The sequence below is a fragment of the Dasypus novemcinctus genome, chromosome 8, assembly GCF_030445035.2.
Source record: "Dasypus novemcinctus isolate mDasNov1 chromosome 8, mDasNov1.1.hap2, whole genome shotgun sequence".
NCBI lineage: Eukaryota > Metazoa > Chordata > Mammalia > Cingulata > Dasypodidae > Dasypus > Dasypus novemcinctus.
Window position 1 is genome coordinate 5,632,540 of NC_080680.1, and position 13,854 is coordinate 5,646,393.

The window sequence follows — 13,854 nt, forward strand, 5'->3', positions numbered from 1 at the left end:
AGAGGCAGATTCAGTGACTTACCTGAGGTCACCCTGCATTCCAGGTCAGACTGACATTGTTTGGCCCTAAACCATTAAGTTCCCTGAGACCCCTGCTCTCTCACCTTCCCCTAGATGTCCCTCAACCTCCTCACCAGTTGCTTTCTTTTTTTTCCCTCTCCCTTCCCCCACAATATATATATTTTTTTACCAGTTGCTTTCTTAACAGTACTGTGAGGCATGGAGACCCTGCCTTCAGTGTAAAGTCTTTCTCCTGGAGATGTGCTGGATGCCAGATGGCACCTATGCTCATTCTCTAATAATCAGAACACACTGAGTCTTATTTAATTTTATGAACTCTGCAGCTTCAAAGAGAAGAAAGAAAGATATTCTAGAAATTGTCTAATTGATGCTATCCCAATCATGTAGTATTCATCATCAGTCCTTGTAATTTAAGGTTTTTGTAGGTCCAATTACTCTTAGAGGAATTTTTACTGAGAAAGGAGCATGGTTGTTTTTTTACCCCCATTCTTTACTTACATTCCTCCAGTTGTCACAGTTTCACATTGTTGAATGTCTAAGGCCAAAAATATTCACTTACTCATATTTACATTTGGGAAGGCTCACTTAAAAAAATTCTGTTTAGATGCATTCTCGATATTAAAGCCACAATAATGCTTTTTGCAATAGGAGGGAAGTGTGACTGTTATTTTGCTATAAAATCTACTACAATATTAAGTGGTGGGCACTTAACTAATTGACTCTGAGACCAAGCAAGGGGCACTGAGTCTGGGGTGAGCCTCCTTGGGTAGGATACCTGGCAAGATTCTTGGTCCCCCTGATAATTGTTTCCTTCATCATTTACAGTAAGGGGTTGGGCCAGAGTACCTCTACAGCCTATTTAACTGAAACATTCTGTGATTCTATGCAACTTGTTCTTAGGCAAAATAAAAGAGAAAGCTGGGTGGGTCCTAATTTGGGAGAAGGATAGAGTATCGGTTCCTTTTTAGAATACTGTCTTTGTAAGTCCTACCACTGCGTTATCTAAGGTATTAAAGCACTATCCATGATTAGGTGCTCTACCACTGAGCTGCTGGCAGGGGCGAAATGTAATGTGTTTTTCTATGTCAAGTATTATTTCAAGAAGATGAAAAATATGCAACTGTTCTGCTGTTGTATCATGGCCAGAACCACCAGATGTTCTCAAAGTCTGTTCTTTAAGCTAAGATGAAATTAAGGAGACAAGAGGAATGTAAGTGTAAAATTCAGTCTGTACCTGTAATATACTTATTAATGGAGATCAATCAAGTTTAACATATTGGAAAGAGTGTGGACTCTGTCATTTAGTGAAAAATATTTGAGGATTTACTACATGTCACTCACTGTGATGCCAGACAGGACCCAGGTAGGTGCAAGGCTTGGCTGATTTTCTCAGAAACCACATTTAGTACATGGCCTTAATTCCACTTATGTCATTAATTTAGCCATGGGAGCCTTTTGGAGTCTGTTTCATTGGCATTAAAAGAAAAATTAGAGCACAAAGCTGGATGTTCTGAGAAGTTCCTACATATTTACTGTTCAGAAATCAGGAATATATTCATCTATCAATTAGAGAATAAGCTATATATTCCAAAGTGATAACCTCATGCATAACATTAAAGAAGGTGGTAAATTCCCTTTCTTTGTGTTTCTGGCAGCCAGAGTGAAGGCACACAACTTTGGCTCAACCAATGGGATCCTCTTACCCAAGTCTGAGAATCAGGCCAGGCAGGCAAAGATGAAGGAACTGGTAGATTTTATGGGGTGGTGGCAGCTGTGGAGTTCTCTGCTGACTAAGGTTGCATCCAGTGGCCATGGCAGTGATGACTAACCTGTCCAGGGTGCCAGCTGCATCATCCTGGGATGCATCCTGACCAACTTCTTGGAATAATTGTTTTATAGGGCATCATGATGTTTTAAACAAGCACTTCCATTTGCACTGATGAATGGCCTGCTCACATTTTCCTTCCTGTCCCTAAATTGTGGGTGCTGCTTATGTAGAGATTTTATGGCCCATGGAAGGGAAGCTTCTACCTGCTTGCACAACAATGGTTTCTGCTAAATTGAAGCTGAGATTTCTCCCTGGCACCCAAGACTCTGCAAATCACTGGTTAAGCCAGAAAACGTGCTTATGGTTTGGATGGGGTAATTCATTCTAGTTAGCAAAGGGATCCTGTATGCTGCCTCCCACAGTCAATGTCTCATCGTGAGACCATAGCAACACTGCATTGCCTGGGCAATAGTGGCCCCAATTCCTCAGAAATTAAGGTTTGGGTCATGTCATCAGGGAAAGAAGCCAACAAAGGGGCCGTAGAATAGGGACTGACTGAAAGATATCCCAAATACCAGCTGAGGCTCATGACCTGTTCCAGAAATATGTTTATACATGTTTACTTCCTTGTAACATAAACTTTTTCCTTCTCTTTCCTCTCCTTTTGTAAAAGTAGTTTATGCAAACTATCTTAGTGATGATTCAATTTACCATTTAGTCTGTGGGTTTCAGAAAATGGGGACATGACTGAGATTCTGATAGAGAAGTGGACATTTCCCAGTGACCCTTGGATGGATAATGGATGCAGAAGCTAAAGGCTTTCTGGGTTTGGTGAGCAGGGGGATATGTTTTTGCATTGTTTGAAAATAGTTGTATTGTGCTAATCAAGGAGACTTACAATTTCTGGACTATAAAAGAATGTGTGTGAGTTTTGGGAATCCAAGTTAGCTATTTGTTGGCTGGTCCAGCACTCTCCCCCCTTCAGACTTTGGGGGTTTCCCATGGATGTGACTTCCTGGTGAGAGGCTGTGTTCTCCCTGCTTTGATGGAAACTACTCCACTCTACCAAGTGGGCTGTCAACTCCTGGGCTTGTGCTAAGGTAAAGGGAGTGGCAGGGCTGGCTGAAGGGCAATACAGCTCTGCCTCTTGCCCCTACTCTGTTCCTACTCCAAGGTGGCTTTGGTTTCTACTCAGGATCTCTACTGAGTAGAAGCCCTCTACTCCCACTGACTCTGTAAACCTTCAATAGCCTTTCAAAAAATCTCTCATCTCTTGGGAAGCAGATGTGGCTCAAGTGATAAGGTCTCCACCTCGGGTTTGATCCCTGGGGCCTCCTGGTGAAAAGGAAGAAGAGAAAGTGTATCTGTATGGTGAGCCAGTGCCCGTGTAGCGAGCTGAGTGCCTGCATGGTGAGTCAAGTGCCTACGTGGTGAGCTGAGTGCCTGTGCGGTGAGCTGAGTGCCCATGTGGGTGCCGTGTGGTGAGCCAGTGCCTGCACAAGTGAGTCACACAGTGAGATGATGACACAACAGAAAAAAAAAAAAGAGAGAGGAAGAGGAGATTCAACGTGAAGCTCAGCAGAGATGAGGAACCGAGGTGGCACAATTGACAGGGAATCTCTCTCCATATCAGAGGTCCCCAGGACTAAATTCTGGTAAATCCTAGAGGAGAAAGATGAGAAGAGAAGACAAAAAGAGAAATAGATACAGGAGATCACACAGTGAATGGACACAGACAGCAAAAAGAGCAGGGCGGGGAGGGGTCGGGAGGGGGAGGGGAGAAAAAACAAAAATAAATCTTTTTTTTTTAATCTCCTATTTATTAAGAAAAACTGTCAAATTCTTGCGGTCACCCCTCGGGCTGAAGTGTGGTTTGCTGGCCTGGCGGGGGAGCAGCCGCAGCAGGCCAAGCCTCTGACCCCATAATAGGGTGGCTGGTCGGACTCACCGCCACCCCTGAAGGAAACTCGGCATGGGCACAGAGTGCCCTCGGGTCTCCCCTTCTCAGCAGCCATGCTTCCGCGGCCGCCCCTCCTCCCGGATGGCGCCACACGATGCCTGTGGGGTGGCACCCTTCTTCTTCTTTCTCCCTGCGCAGGCGCAGGGTGGAAAATTCCAGTCTGCCCTTTTCCCCTCCCCCGACAGCAGCAACAGCCAGGCGTGGGCAGAAAAATCCAGTCTGCCCTCCACCCCAGCAACAGCAGCCACCAATCCCTAAACCCTGCCCCTTCCCCCAGCAACAGCGACAACCAATCCCTAACCACCACCCCTCCCCCGTCCAGTACCGCCCACTGACCTTTCGCCGGCAACCAATCAGAACAGGGCGTGGCTTCGACCAATCAGCCTTCCCCAGCCCCTATAAAACTGTTGCCTCTCCCTCAATAAAGTGGACTTGCGTGTTTACCTTGTCTCCGCGGTAGTTCTTCTGCTGTGCGCCCTCCAGTCCTGAGAGCCCCCGACAAGGGCCTGGCCTCCCTTGTCCCCAGTTCGTCGCCTGCTTCGCCGGGCGACCCCTTCGTCGCCTGCTTCGCCGGGCGACCCCGTCAGCTGAACCGCGCAACCCCTTGTGAGACCGATCCCTCGTCTGCTGCCGGACCAACCCCTCGTCCCAAGTGGGACCGACCCTTCGTCCCAAGCGGGACCGACCCCTCGTCCAGAGCTGGACCGACCCCTCGTCCACAGCCAGACCCCACCTCTACCGACCGAGCAAGCCGCCGCAAATTCTGTTGCTTACAACCAAGTTTCCTTAATGTCAAATTATTTTATAGTTATAATTCAGAGTTTACTGAAGTTGTGCTATGGTGCAGTACTATGGTGCAGTTTTTTTATTAATAATTTATTATTCACTACAGTTCATAGTTTGCTTTAGTTGAATTTTTGCCCACATCCTATGCTATTACTAACATTTTGCAATATTATTGTACATCTGTTCTAATTCATGTAAGAAGATTTTTTTTTAAGATTTATTTTTTATTTATTTCTCTCCCCTCTCCCCCCTCCCGTTGTCTGTTCTCTGTGTCCATTCACTGTGTGTTCTTCTGTGTCCACTTGCATTCTTGTCAGAGGCACCAGGAATCTGTGTCTCTTTTTGTTGCATCATCTTGCTGCATCAGCTCTCTGTGTGTGGCACCACTCCTGGGCAGGCTGTGCTTTTTTTCACACAGGGTGGCTCTCCATGTGGGGTGCACTCCTTGCCTGTGGGCTCCCCTACATCGGGGATACCCCTGTGTGGCATGGCACTCCTTGTGCACATCAGCACTGCACATGGGCCAGCTCATCACACGGGTCAGGAGGCCCTGGATTTGAACCCTGGAACTCCCATTTGGTAGGCAGGTGCTCAATCAGTTGAGCCACATTCTCTTCCCTTATTATCTAGGAAATTATGGAGTTGGGTCAGATAATGATGGGTAATAAGACAGACTTTGTCACCTGGAACTTTTGATAAATGCCTTAAGAAACTTAAGGACATCAAAATGATTCAAGGAATTTCAATAGCGTGCCAAGAACATTTCCATACATGGTATCCTTACTTTACATTGAGAAATTTGCAAAGCAGTTGTATAATTGCTTGTGTACAGTTATTAACAATATTCAGCTGGTTTGCAAAAACTCCATCTTTAAGCAATTATAGTGTTCCATGGAACCAAATACTGTACAACTCATGAAAATCTGTGACAGTAGGATTCACGAATCATATTCTAATAGTTGCCTTTATTTGATTTGATTTCTTGAATCTATTCTTGATCACTTTAATTTTCTGTAACATATATCTTCAAATGTTGTTTATGGTACTCCAATTAGTTGAAACAGGTAAAATCTAGGCAAAGATGAATCCTTAGACTCTTCCCAGCAGGGAGCAAACCTCCTAGAGTGTGAAAATAGGCTGTGAGACTACATGGCATTTTCACATTTTATGAACTCTTAACAAAACCCAAGCTTATAAGTAGTGAAAACAACTGAAACAATGATTTGTCTCTGTAAAATTACTTTTGATATAGAAAAAATAGAATTTACCAGTTGTAAATTTGGGTTAAATAAAGAAGGTTGGTTATTATTTTGACCTTGAAAGTATTTTGAATTTTTTGGCATCAAATTTCCAGGAACATAAGAATTCCTTACTCTCTCAGGAAGGATCAGTAAAAGGAATCATGTAGATGCTTTCCAAATTTTGAAACTTTGAATTTCAAATAATGAGAAAGTATGCCATATGATTCTCCCCGCCACCCCCCAAAATATCACATTTAATTGGGAAACAAAATGTCACTTCCAAAAGAAAAACAGTCTACTTAGAGGAAGTTGGGGCAGGGGCTGCTAGGGTGAGGAAGTTAATAACATTAGCTAAGTGCAATAGTGCAGGCTATGGCAGGACACATTACTAAGTCTTCTATGCATATTCACTTAATCAATATAGCAATTCCGCCAGCTAGATTATTGTGCCCATTTTACAGATGAGGAAATTGAAGCACAGAGAATTTAAATGACTTCCCAAAAGTCACACAGCTGCTGGAAAAGCTGAGTTTTAGGATAAACCTTTTTTTTTTTTTTTTTTTGAGGTACCAGGGCCAGGTGTTGAACCTGGGACCTTGTAGGTGGGAAGCTGGTGCTCAACCACTGAGCCACATCAGCTTCTCTGAGTTGGTTTGTTTGTTTTGCTTGTTGTTTTTGTTTTTCTGGAGGCACGGGGAATGGAACTGGGACCTCCCATGTAGGAGGCCAGCGCTCAACTGCTTGAACCACATCCGCTCCCTAGGGTAAAACTTTTTAGTGTTATTTGACTTTTTAAACTATGTGCCTGTATTATTTTCTATGTGTCTGTATTATTTGTACTAAAAAAGTTTGTCTAATTGTTCCTATTTAGTTGTAATAATTATTCTTATTTATTGACTCTATTAATGTTACAGTAGATTTTGAATTGATATCAAATTAAATAAGATTGAGTAAAACAAGGACCAATATAACTGGATTAACTTGCTTCTTTTTCTTTCTTTTTTCCTTCAAGGAGATCTTATTTATTTTTTCAAAGGCAATCAGAACAAATATAGACATATTTAGGTAAAGTTCTATTCATCTCAAAAGACCCTGAACTTTCTTTCCTAAACAGGCTTTATAGATAATCCTCCTCCTTTTGAAACATTTAAAATCATTCAGGTCATTCCTTCTGGCTGATACTATCTTCCATAACAATAATGTTTCTTATTTTATTGCTTATTTGGTATATTAGAGTATTATATAGTTGAATGTATTCCTATTTATAAGAGGAAATGTGTATTAAAATTGAATACAGTTTGTAATGCAGCTTTTAATTCTTTTCAAAAGATATACATATATTTTAAAACAGTGGAACACTCTTGATTTTCCATGAACATGTATTTTTGGAAGATGGTATTGACTCTGATCATAGAATGAAGGTGTATATATATATACATACATATATATATATATATACACACACACACATGTATGTATGTATGCACACATACACACAAACATATATTTAATTTTGTTTTACTTTATAAAATAATAGGTATATTTTCTCCCTGCAAATAATTCTTATATGAGTTAATATTATTAAAATATATGCTAAAAGATATATTCAATGTGAAACAGATATAATTTAGCAAAATTTTTGTTGGTTTATCTTCTTGTTACTTCATTTCAGTATAGATTATAAAAACTGAAATAAGTGAAACTCTGAATTTTGCCTTGTATGGATGATTAATCTTAGGTAGTTAAATATCTTTTCAAAACCCCCATTAAAGGCATACCTGAAATGTGTTAAGTGAGTTAAAACAAGCAAAAAGTACAATGAAATGTGTTTTTTTTACTTGATTAAATGAAAGTAGAATGGAAACTATAAAAAGCAAAACTAAACTAACTCCAAATGTTCAGCTACCTAAATATCCTTACTACAAATTTCTTCCATATGATATTTTTAAAAATCAAAATGCAATCATGTTAACTTTAATTCTTAAATTTTGTTATATGATAGCCTCAATTTAATATGATTCCACTAATTCAATTTTACTAATGAAAGAGAATGCATTACTATGCAATCAACTTGTCAAAATCTATGACAAATTAAATAACTAAATTAAACAGTTACATGAATTCATTCTCGACCTTTCTTCCTCTTTATTCTTTAATTTTTCTTCTTTTTATAACCTATCACTTTTCTTTTATAGCCTGAAGATTTTTTTAAAAATTAGAGCAGCTATAGGTGTACAGAAAAATCATGGAGGAAGTACAGAGCTTCCATATACCTGTCTCTGACACACAGAGTTTCCCATTAACATTTTACACAGTATGGCACCTTTTTACAACTCATGAAACAATATCATTATAATTATGCCATGATATGTAATTATGTGTTCTGTTTGCATTGTGTTTTAAAGTTCTATGAGTTTGTGTGTGTGGTAACTTATGTATCAATACAACCTAAAATTTCCCTTTTTTCCCTTTTTGAATACACAAGTCAGTGGTATTAAGGTGTGCCTCTATCTCCATCATCCATTGCCAAACTTTTCTATTACCCCAAACAGAAACTCTATACCAATTAAACATTAACTCCCTATTCCCCTCCCAATCCCTTCCCCTGTAATCTGTTTCTATTTTCTGACTTCATGAATATGCTTATTCTGCTCATTTAATATAACTGAGATCATATGATGTCCGTTCCTTTGTTCTGGCTCTTTTCATCAACATGAGCTCTTCGAGGTTCATCCATGCTCTATCGTGCATCAAAATATCATCATTTTTATGACCAAATGACATTCCATTGTATGAATATACCAACCACATTGCATTTATCTATTCTTTCATTGCTGGACACTTGGGTTGCTTCCACTTTTTGGCAATTGTGAATAATGCCACTATGAACATCAGGGTGCAAATATCTGTTTGAATCCCTGATTTCAACTCTTTTGGGCATTTACCTAGAGGTGGAATTGTGGGTCACATTGTAATTCTGTACTTATCTTTCTGAGAAATCACCAAACCATTTTCCACAGTTGCTGAGCCACTTTACGTTCTCAAAATAATGTAAGGGTGTTTGTGTAATGTTTTGTGACCTAATGTGTCTACCCTGGAGAACGATGGATGCATACTTGTGAAGAATGTGCAATCTGCTGTTTTGGGGTGCAGTCATTCCTGTGAATATCTGCTAGATCTATTTAATTTATCATTTTGTTCATGTTCCCATTTACTTATTGATCATCGGTCTAGATGTTCTATCTACAGTTGAGAGCGGTACGTTGAAGTCTCCAAATATTACCGTAGACACATCTATTGCTCCCTTCAGTTTTGTCAATGTTTGCCTCATGTATTTTGTAGTGCTGTAATGTGCTTATCATTGTTATTTCTTCCTAGTATATTGACACTTATTAATATATAGTGTCCTTCTTTGTCTTTTATAATAGTGTTTGTCTTAAAGTCTAGTTTACCCAATGTTAGTATAGCTATTCTAGCTCTCTTTTGATTACTATTTGCATGGACTGTATTTCATCCTTTAACATTCTTTGGGTCTCAGCTAGGTCACTTGTAAGGTCTCATGTATATAGTTGGACTGTACATTTTTCTCCATGGTTATCCTAGTGTTTGTATTGAACAACCTCAAGCTATAACCTACTAGTTTGAACAGATGCCAACTTAACTTTAATAGCATGTAAAATCTCTCTTTCTATATCCCTCCATTTCCCCTCTTTATGTTCTTTCTGTCACACATGATCTCATTATATTTCGTATTTCTACTACAAGGAAATATGTTTATTTCTTATTCAGTTGTATTGTAACACTTATGGGAAATAAAGAGGAGAGTTATATACTGAGGATACAGTACTATTGGGTTTTGCATTTACCAATATAATTATCTATACTAGAGATCTTCACTTCTTCACACTGTTCCCAAGCCACTGTCTCCTGTCCTTTCCTTTCAATCTGAAGAGCTCCCTTTAGAAGGTCTTTTGGTGATCAACTCTCTTGATTTTTGTTTGTTCATGAATGTCTTAAACTGCATCTCATTTTTGAAGGACAGTTTTGCAGAAAAACAATTTTTGGCTGACAGTTTTTCTTTCAGTACATTAAAAATGTCATACTCCTGCCTTCCTCCCTCCATGTTTTCTGACAAGAAATTGTCAGTCTTGTTGAGGATCCCTTGTTATGTGATGAATCACTTTTCTCTTGCTACTTTCAGAATTATCCCTTTATTTTTTGGGTTTTGACATTTTGATTAGTATATGTCTTGGAATTGGTCTACTAGGCTTTGTCTTGTTTGGAAGATGTTGCCCTTCTTGGACATGTATTTTTATGTCTTTTGTATGATTTGGAGAATTTTGGCCATTATTTCCTTTAATATTGTTATAGGCCCCTTTCCCTTCTCTTCTGGGACTCCCATAATGCATATGTTTGTACACATAGGTCTCTTAGGCTCTGCTTACTTTTAAAAAATTCTTTTCTCAATCTGTTATTTGACAGTATGCTTTTGATTGTTCTGTCTTCTAGTTCACTGATTTTTTCTTTTACCTGTTCAAATCTGCTAATGTATGCATCTAGTGTATTTTTAACCTCCATTATTGTGTTTTCATTTCCATAAGTTCTGTTATGTTCCTTTTAAAACTTTTTAATACTTCTTTTTGTTCACATTTGATCTTCTGAATATCTTTTAGCTGTATTTCCTCTGTTCTCCTTTGTGACTTCTGGACCTGCTCTATGTTTGTTTGTTTGTTTGTTTAAATACAGATTTTCCAATCCAGCAGCTCATTTTGCTCAACTGCTCTCCCCTGCTCAGGGCCGTCTTTTCACCACAGCTATCATCCTTGGTCTGTCCTGCCTTATATTGGTTTCATGTTCTCCTTTTTCCTTTTTCCATGAGACTTTTCTGCCTCCAGTAATTTCTAACTTAAGGAGAGAGATGGGTTCAGGTTCAAAAAACTTCTTTTTTCATCTAGGTGCAGTAGCAATTAGGGACCAGGTTGGGAACATGCACCACTTGCCCCTAGTTCTGCTGAGGGTTGGTCTTCTTTTCTGGGGGCTCTTTTTCGCTGTTCTCCCAATCACTATGGGTCAAGGTGGCCTTGGACCCCTGTGCCTGAATGTTTGTGGTGCTCTAAGTCTTCTGTGGTCAGTGAACACAACAGCACAGCTGCTGCCACTGTGCAGCTCTTAAACTGTGCAGGACCAAGCAAGGGGGAGGAGTCTGAACCAGCAGGTCTCTGAGGCAGACCCCCACCTTTCTTTCTGGTGATCTTTTTTTTCTTGGTGGAGACTTTTTATAATCTCTATCATCCCCTAACGTTCCAAGCAAATAGAATCTGCCACTTTATTTCGCCGTTGCTAAGAGGAAACTTTCCAAGGACATCTGATACCACCTTCTCTTTTTGGTGAGCCTAACAATAAGACAATGCTTATTTTATGGATCCCCATAATTCAGAGGCCCATCCATTCTTTCAGTCTTTCACTTATATCTGATGACAAAGCTACTGTTTTGTTATGGTGCTAATTACAATAATGGCATTTTCTAGTGTGCTCCAGCATGTTTTGGTGGTTACCTTCATTTAAGTACTTTAGACTGGTAGCTTGGTGAAGGAGGATGTATGCTTTGGATTTTGTGTACTTTTTCCTGCATAGAAACACAAATGGAAAACAAGCTAGAGACTCTCCTGAAGAAATAAGATTAGTGACAAGAAGAGTTACTAGAAATTGATTTCCTGCCTTCCACATTGGTAAAAAGGGTTAACTATCAAAAATGGTTGAAACTTTGAGTTCTGTTTGATTCTTGCTTAATATAGAAGTAGAAATTCTGAATTATTTCAGAATTAAAAAAATAATATATATATAATAATAGAAATGTACTTATGCAAGAAAGTGGTTTTTATAATTAAAAATGTTGACTGTAAGATAAAAAGTTCCTTTTGTTTCATTTTAAATGAAATAGAAAGCAATGTTCTTTGTGTTATACTGAAAGAAGTACAGTATTTATGAAGACTAATAGTGTTTATGAAGTATAAAATATTTTTTAATATCAGTAGCCCCTCTAAAATCAATTAATTCCATATTAACTTTTATTAATTTCAATGATACTGATTCTTAATATAATGCTTATAGAAACATGATCCAATAGCATATTCAAATATGAACAAAGACCTTTCTGGTAACCACAGACCTGAGTATTGACTCTTAATTAAAATAATTCAATAAATTCTAACTGGCTGATTGTTATACTGATGCTATTTACATTATGATCAATAAGCCTAGCTTTGGAAAGAAGAATAATTTGAAAATAATTAAACATCTATACTGTGGTCTTCAATATTTGTATATGATAATTTAGACAAGCTTGTGTGTGCAAATTCTAAACTCTCCCTCTTTTACTCTGGCACATACCTCTTTGTATGGAATTTTGCTTTCTATCCAGTTATTTGGAATTTCCTGGAAGACAGCTGATATTGAATAAAAAAGTACTATCAGGTTTTCATTACTGCTATCTTTCTTTGCTTGTGAAAAGCCTGTTATGACAAAGGTAACACTCTTTTAATTTACACAATATTCTAATTTTGGTGCCTTTGTATATTTTATGGGTGAGAAATAATGGAAAAAAGATAAACTAAATTGTTTTTAATAGTAGCACTTATATTTGTTCTCTGCAACTGTGTGTGGTAGAATGCACTGAGCCATGTCGTCTGGCTGGGTTATCAAACATGTTTTGGTGAAATTAGTATGTAATTTGTGAATGGTTACTCTCATAACCTCACTGATTTTCTCAAGAAAATGCAAAACATATTATTCAAAATACTTCTGCAGTTGAGCGCTTCCTAAAATGCATGTGCTTGGCTGGTGAACCAAGTAGCAACATTTTGCTACATTTTTCTTGCCTGAGAAGAAAGGGTACTTAATTGAAATTCCTCTCAGAGTTCTGGGTTTCTGATTTCATGCTGCACCAACCAATGTGTGTGTCTCTGTGCAATAGAAAGGCACTAAGATTTAATGGAGAACAATTACAAAGCTTGTCATTATATTGGTCTCCCTTACTTTAACTTCATAATAGCCAAGTTAAATAGGTGTTTTAACCATTGAAAATATTAAGATTGAAAAAACAGAGTTTATCAAAATGGCAAGATAAATACAAATAACAAACTTTTTATTTATTTATTTTTAATTTTATATTTTGAAGATACATAGATCACAAAAAATGTTACATTAAAAAATATAAGAGGTTCCCCCATACCCCACACCCCCCTCACCCCACTCCTTCCAAGTCCTGAAAATATCCCCACATCACATCTCTTCTTCCCTCTTCCTGCTCTCAGCAACTACCGTGGCCACTTTCTCCACATCAATGATACAATTTCTTCCCTTACTAGTCACAAAAGTTCCATAGGAGAATACCGGTAAGTCCACTCCAATCCATATTTTATTCCTCCATCCTGTGGACCCTGGAATGGTGATGTCCACTCCACTTCTATATAGAGAGGGGGCTTAGATCCCACATGGTTGATGGTTGCAATTCCTCTGCTTGCAGTTTTAGGCACTCTTGGTTCCCTGGTGTGGTGGTTGACCATCTTCACCTCCCTCTTAGCTGACCTGGGTAAGACCAATGACCAGAGAGTAGAAGTTGCAACTCTGCTGAGGCTCAGAGCCCAGCTGGCACATGACCTTTTTATATACCAGCAACAAACAATGAATATGCATCATTTAAAATATATCATTGATAACAAAAACTAGAAAGCACTTAGGAATAAATGTAGCCCAACCATCCACTCCTTGAATGTGTAAAACTAAGAATTTTATGGAAATACATATAAAAAGATGTTCATGGATAGGGAGACTTCATATTCTGGAGATATCAGTTCTCTCTAAATTAATCTGTAGAACTGAGACAACTTTGATGAAAATTCTACAAGGCTTTTCACTGAATTTGATAACCGATACTAAAATGTAAATGAAAATGCAAAGGACAAAGTAGTAAGGGAAGTTATGAAGAAAAAAATTAGTGAATAGGTAATTCCTTTAAAATATATCAAAACCTACAGAGCTATAGTGATAAGTGTTGTCACAGAAAGACACACATTGAC